Source organism: Petromyzon marinus, chromosome 50, assembly GCF_048934315.1.
Source record: "Petromyzon marinus isolate PM22_M1 ecotype Great Lakes invasive population chromosome 50, UKy_Petmar_22M1.pri1.0, whole genome shotgun sequence".
NCBI classification, from domain to species: Eukaryota; Metazoa; Chordata; class Hyperoartia; order Petromyzontiformes; family Petromyzontidae; genus Petromyzon; species Petromyzon marinus.
Window position 1 is genome coordinate 8,149,472 of NC_133716.1, and position 16,057 is coordinate 8,165,528.

At 45.3% G+C, this 16,057-nt stretch overlaps 1 protein-coding gene across 8 annotated transcripts in view; it reads left to right on the forward strand.

Annotated features, from left to right (window-relative positions):
- LOC116953140 (regulator of G-protein signaling 8-like) overlaps window positions 1-16,057 on the forward strand; it is a 164,393-nt gene that overhangs the window by 105,444 nt on the left and 42,892 nt on the right. For 2 of the 8 annotated variants that reach the window (XM_032973020.2, XM_032973019.2), the window contains exon 1: window positions 11,284-11,566. The exons of 4 other annotated variants lie outside the window; for them this stretch is intronic. The gene's annotated coding sequence lies outside the window, so the exon portion shown is untranslated. Of the gene's footprint in view, window positions 1-11,272; window positions 11,567-16,057 lie in introns of those variants that run through there. 2 more of the 8 variants (XM_032973021.2, XM_032973022.2) reach the window with 2 other exon arrangements.

Below are 16,057 nucleotides of genomic sequence, written 5' to 3' on the forward strand. Positions count from 1 at the left end.
ATATTTATTTTAATTGATTAATATACTTAATCGACTAATTGACCCAGCCAGATAAAACGTTGTTTCCAGCCTCTGCGGAATTGTTATCTGGCTATTGAGTTCCCTCCTAAGCTAAAAGAAAACAATTCTTCGATTTAATCAGCTGTGTTTTGTATGTTTTCATATTCTATGTTCACGTTGTTACGTGCTTGTGTGTATTTATTTGCTGTGTCACAAGACCCAGGAGAGCATGATATCTGCCACCTCGTCGAGAGTTGCCAAATAACGATCTCCGTTATAGGATATCGCCCCAATGCATTATTGGATTAAGTCATGGCCCCTCTTGGGAACTGCTATATATTTCCACTCGTCCATATGCGCTCGCGATGTATATTTAATTTGCGTGGCTATTTATACAGCAAATCTTTCAGTGCTGGATACACAAAGCAGCTTGCTTACCTTGAGACACCTAAGCACCGATGTTTGTAAGCAAGTTCCTCAATCAACAGCTCACTACGTGGCCTTCGAAGTTAAAGTGGGTTTTTAATCCCTAAGTCAAGAAAAAGTCTGAAGGAGAGCAGTTTTATTTATTATTTGTAAGGCAAATTTTTTTTACAAAAATAATTATAATATCACTGTCTTTCCTTGGCGTCAGCAGATCATTTCAGCATAGGGGGTGCTAGCAGGGGATCAAATACTTTTTTCGCTCACTGTACATAGCTCTTTTTCAGAAGCGATCTGGCCACAAAGGATAGCTCAACAAAGTCGTTTATGTGGGCATTTATAGCAGGCAAATCCTCTTAAAACGCGTGATGTTGATTCGAAATGTGGAGGGGAAAAAAACGGAGGACCTGGAGAAAAATCCACACGACCACGGGGAGAACATGCAAGATCAAAATATGCAGGCGTCAGGGTCTGGATCAAACCCCCGACGTCCTGTATACCAGGGGAGGTAGTTGACATCTCCTAGCCACCGCGCCTTTACCTCCCCAGCAAGGGTGACAGTACGGTACAACATTATGTATGGGATTTTTGTTGGCTCTTGTGCGGTACATGAACCGGAGTATGATGGTACAGGCAGTATGACGATACAATAATTTACACCACTTGTATTACGCCGACTTTTGTGGGCTAAACCGCCAAATAATGGTGTCGCATGGCACTGGGTGATGTCACTTTGCAACAGCAAAGAAAATATATGTAAATTCTTGAATCAAATAGCGACCCTGAATCATGACAATTAATGAATGCATTATCGTGGACGCTTAAATATTGTACCGGATAAACTCTTGTGTGTGGTCATGCGATCGACCAATGTCACCGACCGTTTTATCCGCGGGGGGGGGGGGGTGGATCATTTGCAAAGAAGAGCAGTTTGTTTTTGAGGACCCAACAGCCGTCTGTGGCTAATAGGAGTGTGCATAAAAAAGGGTTGCGGATAAGACGAGCTCTCCTGTACTCATTATTCCACTGACAAGTATTGGCACGAGAAGGCGTGGCATTCGATATGAGAGTACTGGACAGTATTCAGTAGGTGTTTAACGGTGCATCTGCCCTCCCGCCTGCAATTCAATTAATTGTCATGATTCAGGGTCGCTATTTGATTCAAGAATTTATATATTTTTTCTTTGCTGTTGCAAAGTGACATCACCCAGTGCCATGCGACACCATTATTTGGCGGTTTAGCCCACAAAAGTCGGCGTAATACAAGTGGTGTAAATTATTGTATCGTCATACTGCCTGTATCATCATACTCCGGTTCATGTACCGCACAAGAGCCAAAAAAAATCCCATACATAATGTTGTACCGTACTGTCACCCTTGCTGGGGAGGTAAAGGCGAGGTGGCTTGGAGATGTCAACTACCTCCCCTGGTATACAGGACGTCGGGGGTTTGATCCAGACCCTGACGCCTGCATATTTTGATTTTGCATGTTCTCCCCGTGGTCGTGTGGATTTTTCTCCAGGTCCTCCGTTTTTTTTTCCCTCCACATTTCGAATCAACATCACGCGTTTTAAGAGGATTTGCCTGCTATAAATGCCCACACAAACGACTTCGTTGAGCTATCCTTTGTGGCCAGATCGCTTCTGAAAAAGAGCTATGTACAGTGAGGGAAAAAATAATTTGATCCCCTGCTGATTTTGTACGTTTGCCCACTGACAAAGAAATGATCAGTCTATAATTTTAATGGTAGGTTTATTTGAACAGTGAGAGACAGAATAACAACAACAAAATCCAGAAAAACGCATGTCAAAAATATTAGGAATTGATTTGCATTTTAATGAGGGAAATATGTATTTAACCCCCTCTCAATCAGAAAGATTTTTGGCTCCCAGGTATCTTTTATACAGGTAACGAGCTGAGATTAGGAGCACACTCTTAAAGGCAGTGCTCCTAATCTCAGCTTGTTACCTGTATAAAAGACACCTGTCCACAGAAGCAATCAATCAATCAGATTCCAAGCTGTCCACCATGACCAAGACCAAAGAGCTCTCCAAGGATGTCAGGGACAAGATTGTAGACCTACACAAGGCTGGAATGGGCTACAAGACCATTGCCAAGCAGCTTGGTGAGAAGGTGACAACAGTTGGTGCGATTATTCGCAAATGGAAGAAACACAAAAGAACTGCCAATCTCCCTCGGCCTGAGGCTCCATGCAAGATCTCACCTCGTGGAGTTGCAATGATCATGAGAACGGTGAGGAATCAGCCCAGAACTACACGGGAGGATCTTGTCAATGAGCTCAAGGCAGCTGGGACCATAGTCACCAAGAAAACAATTGGTAACACACTACGCCGTGAAGGACTGAAATCCTGCAGCGCCCGCAAGGTCCCCCTGCTCAAGAAAGCACATATACATGCCCATCTGAAGTTTGCCAATAAACATTTGAATGATTCAGAGGACAATTGGGTGAAGGTGTTGTGGTCAGATGAGACCAAAATGGAGCTCTTTGGCATCAACTCAACTCACTGTGTTTGGAGGAGGAGGAGGAGGAGGAATGGTGCCTATGACCCCAAGAACACCATCCCCACCGTCAAACATGGAGGTGGAAACATTATGCTTTGGGGGTGTTTTTCTGCTAAGGGGACAGGACAACTTCACTGCATCAAAGGGACGATGGACGGGGCCATGTACCGTCAAATCTTGGGTGAGAACCTCCTTCCCTCGGCCAGGGCATTGAAAATGGGTCGTGGATGGGTATTCCAGCATGACAATTACCCAAAACACACGGCCAAGGAAACAAAGGAGTGGCTCATGAAGAAGCACTTTAAGGTCCTGGAGTGGCCTAGCCAGTCTCCAGACCTTAATCCCATAGAAAATCTATGGAGGGAGCTGAAGGTTCGAGTTGCCAAACGTCAGCCTCGAAACTTTAATGACTTGGAGAAGATCTGCAAAGAGGAGTGGGACAAAATCCCTCCTGAGATGCGTGCAAACCTGGTGGCCAACTACAAGAAACGTCTGACCTCTGTGATTGCCAACAAGGGTTTTGCCACCAAGTACTAAGTCATGTTTTGCAGAGGGGCCAAATACTTATTTCCCTCATTAAAATGCAAATCAATTTATAACATTTTCGACAAGCATTTTTCTGGATTTTTGTTGTTGTTATTCTGTCTCTCGCTGTTCAAATAAACCTACCATTAAAATTATAGACTGACCATTTCTTTGTCAGTGGGCAAACGTACAAAATCAGCAGGGGATCAAATACTTTTTCCCCTCACTGTAGCTCAGTGGGCTTGACCTGGAATCCCAACAACAACAAAACATTTTTTTTCATTTAGGATAATCCAAAATGTTATAATATATGGCACGTCCAGAGTGTGCGTACGCTTGTCTCTTCTGAATGGAGTGTGGTGAGTGTGCCGCCAACCCACCACCCCCCCCCCCCAATCGTACAACAGCTCGCATGCTGTTCCACTCTCATTTGGTCTGTGTTTACCGCTTTTGGTTAAACATTTACTTCTGCCGTTGTTCGGAGGAGAAGAGCATGTTGGGCATTGACGTGGGGCAGCCGTAGTGCGTTCAACCGCTCGCTCGTCGCAGAGGCTCCGCGGGTGCAGTCCAGCGGCCACCCTGATTAATATTGCTGGTGGTGAAAAACCATTAAAACAATACGCCGGTGTACTTGAAAGATCCCGTCATGGTCATTTGTAAAAGTTGGCTATTCTGTGTGGGTGCCATGGTTAAAAAAATTGCCAAATTAAAAAGAAAAAACTAATTACCTGAAATCAATCAATTGTAATTACACATAGCAATCATCGCGCCCTACTATGAAAACTTGGAAGGACGCTCCTGAAAAGAGTCACGGGACTCGGTGAGGCTTTTCTGGGCACCGGCGTAGCGGTGAATCTATAATAACAGCTTCGTAAATCGTACATTTGTTGGCCCACGACCAAACTGCATAGTATGTGTCTTAATTCCGTAAGATTTGAGAAGCTAAGCAGGTTTGACCCTGCATAGTGCCTCTATTGGTGCCCAACACGCACAGACACGGCTGCTGGGCTACATTGCGAGTGTAGCCAACTCCATATGAACCTGAGTTCTCTTCTAGGACAGGGCTTACTTCAGTGGCGAGTGATATCTGAACCAGGGCACCCCCTTCACCAACCTGCTAAGACCAGCATGGTGATGTATGATCAAACAACAACAGCAACCGTCATTCACCACTAAGTGACAGCGATGTCACTATGGTGCTTGTGCCAGGCTATGTGCACGTTAAGGCCACATTAATTGTTGAACGCCCACTGGCAGGAGGTCACGGGACAGACCCAGGTGCCAAAGGTTGACTGACTGAGATGACTGGCCGATGCATCACCTGTGCCCCCTACTGTGCCAACTCGCTGTGTTTTAAACTCTTTGGTTCTATTCGGTAAAGTCACGTAGGTAAAAAGCAAATTAAAAATAAAATAAAAGAAACAATTAAAACACAATGTTTCGGAGGCAACGCAAGCTTCCTTCATCAGGTGGGACCAGTCACAGCCAAAATCACTGCACCAAGTGGCGAGGCTCTGGGAACCCAGCGCTTAAATACAGGTCAAGGTAGGGGGGGGGTGTGGGAGGGGCCATGTGGGGGGACTTCAGTGGGGTGCGGAGGGATGGGTCGCTGTGTGTGTGCAGGGATGAGTTAATCCGTCTTTTGTTGTGTGTAGGGTGAGGGAGATGGGTCACTGTGTGTGTGCAATATAAACGGAGTTAATCCTTCTTTTCGGAGTATCAAGTGGTTGTACTCCGATCAAAACCATTACACTACCATACATAGCAGGCATTACTAAAAAGATTTCCAAAATTTTAAACAAACACAAGATCCAAGTCCGGTTCAATACAGTACACAAAATTCGTGATCTGATCCCATCCGTAAAGGATGCCATCCCTGACTTACAGTACACCGGTGTTTATAAAAACAGCTGTACCTGTGGTGATTGTTATATCGGGGCGACGAAACGACGTATCTCTGACCGAATTCGCGAACATAAATAAGATTTGAAACACGGCAGAACGAATTCATCTGCTGTGGCTGATCACTGTTACAATGCTATGGGTGATCATGAGATTGTCTTTTCCGGTACCAAGGTTCTTTGTAAACCTATAGGTTATCACCAAAGATTTGTCCACGAAGCCATTCAGATCTACAAACACAGGCATAATTTCAACCGAGAGGATGGTTTCAAATTAAGCAACCACTGGAAAGACGTTTTGAATCATACCAAACACTAACTATTTTCTAACAGCAATTTCAAGCAGTGGTATACCAAACATATTCTTTCGGAACTTTTCTATTTTCCTTTTTCTACTGCCCCCTTACAGCACATCCTGGCCGATATTCTGTCCGTTTATATTGCACACACACAGTGACCCATCTCCCGCGCCCTCCACACAACAAAAGACGGATTAACTCATCCCTGCACACACACAACGACCCATCCCCCGCTCCCTCTACGCAACAAAAGAAGGATTAACTCCGTTTATATTGCACACACACAGTGACCCATCTCCCTCTCCCCTACACGCAACAAAAGACGGATTAACTCATCCCTGCACACACACAGTGACCTATCTCCCTCTCCCTACACGCAACAAAAGACGGATTAACTCATCCCTGCACACACACAGCGACCCATCCCTCCGCACCCCACTGAAGTCCCCCCACATGGCCCCTCCCACACCCCCCCCCCCCTACCTTGACCTGTATTTAAGCACTGGGTTCCCAGAGCCTCGCCACTTGGTGCAGTGATTTTGGCTGTGACTGGTCCCACCTGATGAAGGAAGCTTGCGTTGCCTCCGAAACGTCGTGTTTTAATTGTTTCTTGTCTTTTATTTTTAATTTGTTTTTAACCTACGTGACTTTACCGAATAGAACCAAAGAGTATGAATTATTGCAGTCACGATAGCTTCAAATCTGGAATCACTGTGTTTTAGCCACCCGGCGCACCGCTCGTTGTTGTGAGCGTCGCTCCTCTGCCCTCCGTTATTGCTGGAGGGCGATGATCAAACAACCTCCCAATGACCAACAGAAATACAGGCAGGGTACTGGCAACAGTAAAAGCATGGGAATTTCTCTCTAATGGACACAATACGTCACATTAAAGTAATTGAAACATGTTGTGTTATCCCAATTTGCGTCAACTGACTTCATTACCATGCAGCAGAAATGTTTGTTTTTGACAGAACCCAGTTGTGAGGTTCATTATGACTGAGCGGAGCTGCAATACTGAAAGAAAACTACACGTGCCCATCAGCGGCATCTCTTGTTGCAGTCTCAGCATTTCCGTGATAGTTTAGCAAATGTGGAGAAATCGATGCCTGGTCGGAATACAAAAGTAGTAAAGAAAAATTAACACTAAAAGCCGTTTATCACGATGCCCTTCCTTCAGCACATTATGGAGATAACTTCTGAAAGTTAACTTCACTCTCTGTACAATAGATTGTTTTTAAATGTTCCCCTGAGTTTAATCTGATGGTTACCTGTGCGGTTGGTCTTGCCTACAAATCGAAACTACGCTGTGCCATTTTGTAGTTATGTATGCATTATACCTCTGTTGTTCATGTAATGCAACAATAAGCGCTGATGGCAATCTCTGCGAATAGTTTTTTTTAACAAGGTCATATTTTGAAACCAACTTCAATTACGAGATTAAACGATGGCAGTAATTTATTGCTAATGGGTAGGTAATGTTCTTCGTAATGTGTAGCTTTCGAAATTAGTCTATAATGATTGTAAAAGGGGCAGTTAACATTCTCCCGCTGCATTACCTAAAAAATATGATGGGGCCTTGAAACTTTCCTCAAATCTAAGCCTTTGGTTTTATCATTGCTCCCGGAGTTGATGGAAAGATAAAATTTCAAAAATAGATGTAATGGCCCTTTAAATAGAAACCATTAGAACCCTTACCAAGGATATTATTAACATTCGAGTAGATTTATCATGTCAGTACGTCAGAGAAGCTTTCTTGGAGGAACAGGAGTAGTGGGATATCTGGTAGCTTTTTTTCTCTGATGTTGGTGGAGGGAGGGCGATGGGGTGGGGTGGGGGGCGCCTCTCAAATTAAAATAATACAGCCACAAGAGTTCGGAGGAGCACAGCCTCGATATTTGCCGAGTGAGCAGAGAGCTTTGCGATGCAAAGCAGCAAGAATGCGGCTCTCCATTTCCCACGCCACCAAATATGGTTAGAAAATGTATTCCTGCTGGGCCTCGCGAAGGGCTTGCGAGAAAGGCAGACACGGGCGGAAAGTCGGAGGTAGACAGAGAGACGGACAGAGGCTGAGAAATGAAAATCCATCGCGCGTTCCCTCGCTGGGCTAAGCCGCTGCACGAAGTTAAAGAAAACACGTCCGAAAGAAATGTCCCGATCGGAATTTTATTGGTAGAGCTCTCGGCTTCAAACTGACCTTCATACACTGTCACCGATTGTTGAAGTCCCCTCCCCAACCCAAATAAAACATTCGGTGCTTTTCAGCTCGATTGCTCAATCAAGATCCAGTGGTGGAATCTCCGCACTCTTATGATGTGGCCAGTCCCACCAAAGTACAACGACTCTTGTCTTCGCATAGTTGCACATCCAAACGGTGTATACCACTGCACATACCGTATTTTAACTTGGAGTGACTCGAGAGCCTCAATGTTGGCCAGGCTGATGTACTCTTGAAACATAACGCTCGATCTTTCATTCCCGGAGAGACAATCTGATACTCTCTGTGACACCAAAAGGAACAACAGAAACCTACAGAAGAGCATCAACAAATAAGGCTGCAAAGTTGAGCTCAAGATAAATATGAGAATATAAAAAAGTCACGCCCAACGATTATGCTAAACTTTATGAAAGTATATGTTGGAGTGACACAGCTGTCAGCCATTGAAGGTGTACCAGGATCAAAATGGTAAAATGAAGACGTGGATGAGACCGGATTTGGAGTCCTTTTACAAAACTGAACTGGATAATCAAAAGAAAACAAAGCGATGTGTTTAAAAGGAACATGTTCAATCGCCTTCTACTGAAAAAAAATCTGTGTACGATGAACTTCATCCGTACCGAACATAGCCAACCGTGCTAATCGGAGGTGCTCGTATTACCTGCTTCGGATTGGAGACATGGACATTGGCAAGATCCGTAAAGAATGAAGAGGTGCACGCCTGGAATTACACTGAGAGACACGAAGCGGAACACGTGGATTGTAAAAAAACAAACATAAGTTCGAAACAGCATTTTTAATTTTAAGAAAAGTAAGTTGGCTGCCTTGAGCAGATCATGTCACAAGAGAGATTAATGGCCCGCAGGCAGATCTAGAAACTTCCCAAGGTGGGGAGTAAATTAGAAATGTCAAGATTTTAAATATAACCCTATATTAAAGTAATAAAAACACAACTAATGCATTTTATTTGATTTATGTCAATAAAAATACCAAATTCTGGGGTCCCTATGCCCCCATGCCCCATCCCTCTCCTTGTCAGGCCCAAGAGGACATCCACTGCAGGGATGAAGCAGTTAGTGATTGGTTTACCTTGCCTATACTTTACCCTCCGATCACTTTTTTGTACTGTTTGTTGTCTTAACTTTCTGACCCGCCCCTACTGGACATCTGAGAAAAAGCGCTTCATAGCTCATCGGATTCCTGCAGGATAAATACACATTTTGAAGTCCGCTCATTGGCAGGAGTGGAATGGATTGTGGTATCACAGGACCACATGGGATGGTAACGGTGTGAGGAAGGCCTTCATCCATTCCACGATTGATCAGTCTGATCATGATGATGCGTATAAAATGCATTTGCCGTATACCTGTATGTACACACATGCACACACAGTACGCCGTGTGCTAATTTTCCGTCACCTCCAACTTTTACTATTTAAAAGCGAGGCTAACTTAGTCACTGAGATTTGGATCGGAGTGTTCGGCATATCCAGTGACCTATATAAGTTACACAGATCAGCATGAGCCCATTCCATCAGTGATGTGCACCCACCCCCACCCCCCGTTCCTTGCGAGGGGAAAATGCTGCAGTGCATTGGGCGCATTTGCAATCGTCCTTTTGGTTGTCCTTACCCGCCTCTAACTGGATATCTGTGGAAAGAAAATAAGTTTTCAAGCTCATCGGATTCCTCCAGTACAAATACGTAGCGTCAGAGAACTCCCTCGTGGTTCACTCGCGGCACATTGAAGTAGCCAATGGTTCCGCTTGCACCTGCGTAAGCCAAGCACCGGCACTCGGCAGGAAGATTCAGAATCCCAGGCATGGGCAACTCTTCCCCTGGGCAGGACGATTTACAGGCAGCATTCACAAGCGGAACGGAGGACCGCGTCGCGTGAAAGATTTCGTTGAGGCACGCGAAAATGTTGACGTTAGCTCCATGCAGATTTGTATCCGGCCGGCCAATATTTTTGTCGCCTTCTCACAATCCCTGGCATCCCTCGGGGGAAGTAGCAACAGAGTCGGGTGGATGGAGGGACCATGCCTGCACCACAATCCGCCGCTGCCTTAAGGGTGCTTCCTCTCTCCTGATTGTGCTGTCACTCCAAAGCAACTCTCCACGACATGCTCATTCCTTATCCTATTCCCAGGGTCAATAGATATTCTCGGAAGCAATTACCTGCTCGTGCAACAATATGCTGTTCAGTTTTTATGTTTTTGGCATTATGGATATTGGGGGGGTTGGGGGGGGGCCTGCTGCCGAGTGTGTTTCATGTTCTCAAGGTGCGTGCCGCTAATTGTTGGTGACAAACAAAAAAGTGTTCCGTTATTTTTCACGAGATTTAAAAAAATAAAAACGTAGGAAGCGACCCGCGAGTCTTTCCAAGGGGGGTTTCATTTTTCTCGACACGACATGGCTTCACCTCTCATTCACAAACGGTTCCTCTGTGACCGCTCTTGTCTTTCTCTCGGTTGTTTTCTATCTTCTGATTGTCAGAGTTCGTTATTCATCTTCTTGCTTCATTGCCTTTCAAATTTCGGACCTTATTCGCCTCGCCACAACGGAGGAGGACGCGTTTGGCAAGAATGTTAACAATAGATTTTTAAAAAATGTCATCAATGAATGTGGATCAAATCAACCTGGCCTGTTCATCGAATGTTTGTCCCATGCTCCTCTGTGTGTGTATATATAGTGTATTTATAGTGTGTATATATAGTGTGTATATAGTGTGTATATATAGTGTGTATATAGTGCCACATTCCCGCTCACGACCAAAACCAATGACGATTATCTGAACTGGTCCCGGGCCTCCACTAGGTCAACTCGGCCGTAAATGAGTACCTGGTGCATTGTGGAAACATTACCACTCGGGAGACAAAGGCGGCCGGGCGTGGTGACGTCCACCCGAACCCCTTGGTGTGACGTGCCGGCTTCAATAGGCGCTCACGAATGCCACTTGCCCCAGCAGTCTGTTAAAGGCTCTTTCGGGTGATCTTTGTCTTTGTTTCCATCCATCCATCCATGCAATGCGTGCGGGAGAAACTTGCGCGGCATTACGTTTTTCCACGTTGCGTCGCAACGCGTGGAATTTTTTTTTAAATTCCCCACCCACCCCCAAAATTTCAGCTCGCGTTCTGAAGCGTCGGCGTTGTTCAATGCCCAGCGCCGCGTTTCCTCGTCAATTTGCAACCACCGCTCCCACCACCACCTTACTACCACCACCACCACAAGTCTCCACGGACACTTCCGCCACTGTGCTCGGAGCACACACGCATGGACACAACCCATGACGTCTGAAAAGGCACCCCCCTGCCTCCTCCCGCCCACCCTGTTTGCACTGCACGCCTCTCCAAAAAAAATAAAAAAACAACGCAACCACTGGACCCAACCCCACATTCCCAGCATGGGTTTGGTAAACCCAGTACCTCGACTGCTCAAAGATTAGAGACATCCCTCTTGCTAAAGACACATGGTTGTTGTCAAGCTGCTGCTGCTGCTGCTGCCGCTGCTTCAGTTGACTTACACGTAAAATAAAAGGTGAGGTCAAAATTGCAACTGGGTTTTACATGTAAACTGTCGCTGAGAAGGAAGTTATTGACGTTTCGGCCAACTGGCCTTCTGATAATGTACACTAATGCCTTCACAAGGGTGGACATTTAAATCTCCGTTCTCCTGAGTGAAGGTAAGATATATGTTTTTTTTGCGTGTGTTTGTACGTGTTTGCGGATCATAATGCATATTTTACACACAAATGTACAGTGTGTTTAATTTATGAACGCACATTTATTTTTGTAACAGTTTCGGTCGCGCCTTCAGTTACGTCCTCCGATTTCTCCGTGTTTTCGTCTTAACTGCTGCTTATATTCTTTGGGTCTTTCGTTAAAGTCGCGACGTTTCGATCGCAAACACAAGCAGTCGTCATCTCCTGATGAAGATTGCTTGTGTTGCGATCGAAACGTCGTTTTTTGTCAATTTTTTTTTGTTCTACGCGACTTTACCGAAAGACCCAAAGAAGATTAATTCCCGCGGTCACGAAAGCTTTAAGTCCAGATGTAGCTGCTGTTTGTTAAGGACGATGTTAATTTCACGAAACTTCACGTGGCCTTTGAGCCGCGTTCATATGGCGCAATGAGGTATCAAATGAGGGCTTCTGTTTATAGATGTTCCCAGGAGTCCCTTGGTGTGTTGGTTCCTTGTAGCGGATTTTTTTTTTAAACATGTCAGTGAATATATGTAGTTTGTGTTGTTTTATACATTTGTAACGTAACTTGCCGTGCCGATGCGTTGCATAACGTTGTCCCCTCGTTTTGTTGTTAGTGTTTAATGCAGCATTCCATCGTTCCCTTTAATCGGGCACGGCAAAGGTACAACAGTGCGTGGTGGAACTGTACAGTGAAATAATAAACACATCAGGTCCAACGTGCGCGTTTTGTGACCCCCCTCCTCCTCCCCCCCCCAAAAAAAAACCCCCAACGTGTCGCAAACATAGAACTATGGTGGTGTCTTTATCGGCTCGCAGAGCTCTTCGTCAAAGGACACGCGCGCGCCTCAACTCGAATAGACTTCGGTAAAACAAGACAAATTCTCATTTTATTATAATTTCAAACGATCAATTATCATAACGCCTGCAAGGCGCAACTCTTGGCTTTAACTGCTGAAACCTGGTGGCTGTTGAATGCACGCCGGGGCTGGCGGGGGCGGAACTCTTCTGGGAAGGAAACTCGTGCGGTTGATGACATCGAGATTAGCAGAACTCCCGTTGACAAAACGCCAAACCCACCACGTTCACGGGCTGCTCATTGGTCGAGTGCCCTTCGAGCACTCGAGGTGCAGCTCTGGAGGCACTGCGTGGAAATCTGAATTCGGTATAAGGAAAAGAAAATGGTCAAAAGCAGCTTCACCCATCTGAAACGCAAAGTCGCAGGGGAAGTCTCGCTTTGGTCCGTGTTGAGGTGTGTGAAGTCTTCATACCTGCCAAGCCGTTCTTATCAGTGCCCTACCTTATTACAGACCAGTTCACCCCGTGCCCGTATGAATGTCAACGTTCATCCCTATACACTACACTATACACTAAACTATACACTCCACTATACACTAGACTACTATACACTACACTTCTATACACTACACTATACACTAAACTATACACTCCACTATACACTAGACTACTATACACTACACTATACACTACACTTCTATACACTACACTATACACTCCACTATACACTAGACTACTATACACTACACTATACACTACACTTCTATACACTACACTATACACTCCACTATACACTAGACTACTATACACTACACTTCTATACACTACACTATACACTAAACTATACACTCCACTATACACTAGACTACTATACACTACACTTCTATACACTACACTATACACTCCACTATACACTACACTTCTATACACTACACTATACACTACTATACACTTGTACATACCTGTCAACCCCTTATCAGTGCCCTACCTTATTACAGACCAATTTACACCTTATTGGTCCACCCCGTGTCCCTTATAAATCTCAACGTTCATCCTATACACACTAAACTATACACTCCCCTATACACTACACTATATACTAAACTATACACTCCACTATACACTACACTATACACTAAACTATACACTCCACTACACACTACACTACTATACACTTCTACATACCTGTCAACCCCTTAGCAGTGCCCTACCTTATTACAGACCAGTTCACACTTTATTGGTCACCCCGTGCCCCTTATAAATCTCAACGTTCATCCTACAAAGTCCCGTCGCAAGGTGGAACACACAAAACCAGGAGAAACACACATTGTTTTTGCCCGCATTGAAACGGCTGTACGCCGTATGGACCATGCAAACTCAATTCCCCTGCACAAGAATACGGGGTTAAAGCGTTCGTGGGTTGACAGGGTATGAAGAGAGCCTTGCCCTGCCGTGGGTCACGTTGGAGAGAGTTGTGGTGTCGCACAAGGGTACGGGATAAGGAAGCCGCGCGAGTAACCTTCGGTAGCTGGCCCGCCCGTATAGTTGTTCAAAGGGCAAGTTCATGTGGCACTTTGAGACCGCTTTCGTCATAAATAAGACCGCACCTCGGACCAGCGTGGTTGGCTTGCGTATGGTGCAAAATAAGTTCGATGTACGTAACGCTTGCTCACTTGGGTATTTATTTGCCATGTACAACGACCGTCACGCGAACATATCTTGTTGAGAAATCATGAACTGGAAGACAGCAAGTTCGTGTAAACATTATATTCTCTCTATTTGGACATTTTTTTTTTACAGCCCTTCAAGCGACTTTGTTTAATTGGCGGGGGTTGGGGCGGGATTTGGGGGGGGTGTGGGGGAAGTAATGACACAGTCAATATGAAACAAACGGTAAAGTAATGTTAAACACGAAATAGATGTATTAATTATATTAATAATATGCGTTCGTGTATTGTGCACGCTGCTCTAGATCTTAACCCGGATGTACCACACGTTTTTGACTCGACTGTTAGAATACAGAAAGGGGGGCCCAACTCAATCAGCCCCCTCCCCCCAAAGACTACATACCTGGCCGTGAACTTCCCACATATGTGTAATTACTTTTACACGCAAGTTTGCGGTGGAAGTCTTGTCATATATAAAACAAAGACAAATATTCCCCGTATAGCCTTTAGAGACTGTAGGGGCAAGTGCTGTAAGCGAGCACCTATGGAGGCCAGAACGGCACACGAGGGGGAGGGTGGCCAGCGCCACGCCCGGCCGCCTTTGTCTCCCCAGTGGCGATGTTTACACACCATACCAGACACACACACGGTGCCCATGAAGGTATTGTACATTATTAAATCATTATAATTAGGTAACAGTTTGCAATAGATTGATACAAAACACACATTTGGCATTGTGAATATTGTATCGTATGAGTTGTAATCCCTCGTGAAGTACCTCGGCATGGCCACCATGGCATTGGTAACACGTGCCATGACATTGGTAACACGTGCCGTGGCATTGGTAACCCGTGCCGTGGCTTTGGTAACCCGTGCCGTGGCACTGGTAACACGTGCCATGGCATTGGTAACACGTGCCGTGGCTTTGGTAACACGTGCCGTGGCTTTGGTACCACGTGCCGTGGCTTTGGTAACACGTGCCGTGGCTTTGGTAACCCGTGCCGTGGCTGGTAACACGTGCCGTGGCATTGGGAACACGTGCCGTGGCTTTGGTAACACGTGACGTGGCTTTGGTAACACGTGCCGTGGCATTGGTAACACGTGCCGTGGCTTTGGTAACACGTGCCGTGGCTTTGGTAACCCGTGCCGTGGCATTGGTAAGACGTGCCGTGGCTTTGGTAAGACGTGCCGTGGCTTTGGTAAGACGTGCCGTGGTCTTGGTAACACGTGCCGTGGTCTTGGTAACACGTGCGGTGGCTTTGGTAACACGTGCCGTGTTGAGGTTAGACAGGGTCCCGAGCGTTGGCCAACATTTTTGCGTGATCACTTTGCATGCTTCTGCTTGTGTGTTGCTGAAAATCACGCGAATTTTGGTGGGCGGGGGTTTCGTTTTAAAAAAAAACTAACTACATCAGCAATATGTTGCCAACATTTCCGCCATACAGGGTGGAACAATAGCGGACGTTCAGAATTAATCGCCTCATTTGAGATCCAAACATCGCACCTCCTGGCTCTGACATTCCTTCTCCTACAAGACATGAAAAAATAAGAATAGGGTTTTACCCTTTCTGTCACTAAAACAGTTGTTAAGATATTCTTGGTTCTTTCTTACGTGACTTTATCGAAAGAACCAAGAATATGAATACCTGCAGTCACGAAAGCTTTCAATCTAAATTTTACCGCCTCTACGGGGAGGGTTTCCTCATAACTTTGAGATCCTTCAACAAACTCCGGGATAAGAAGGCTCAGCTGATCGAGTCTCTCACCTTTTTGAAGAGATGCCGCGACTCTGGGTTAATACCAATCGTATTTACACTGACCTCTGCTGCTGTAACTTCTTCTAATGCGAAACGAATTCTTTCCAGAACTAGCTTAGCTCTTATCTCAGAGAAAATCATACTTATACGCACCGAACTGGATCAGTTAGAAAAGACACTCTACAAATCACAATTATCATTGACGGCAACAATGTCCACATCGGATTGGGAACATGTAGACAATCTGACTG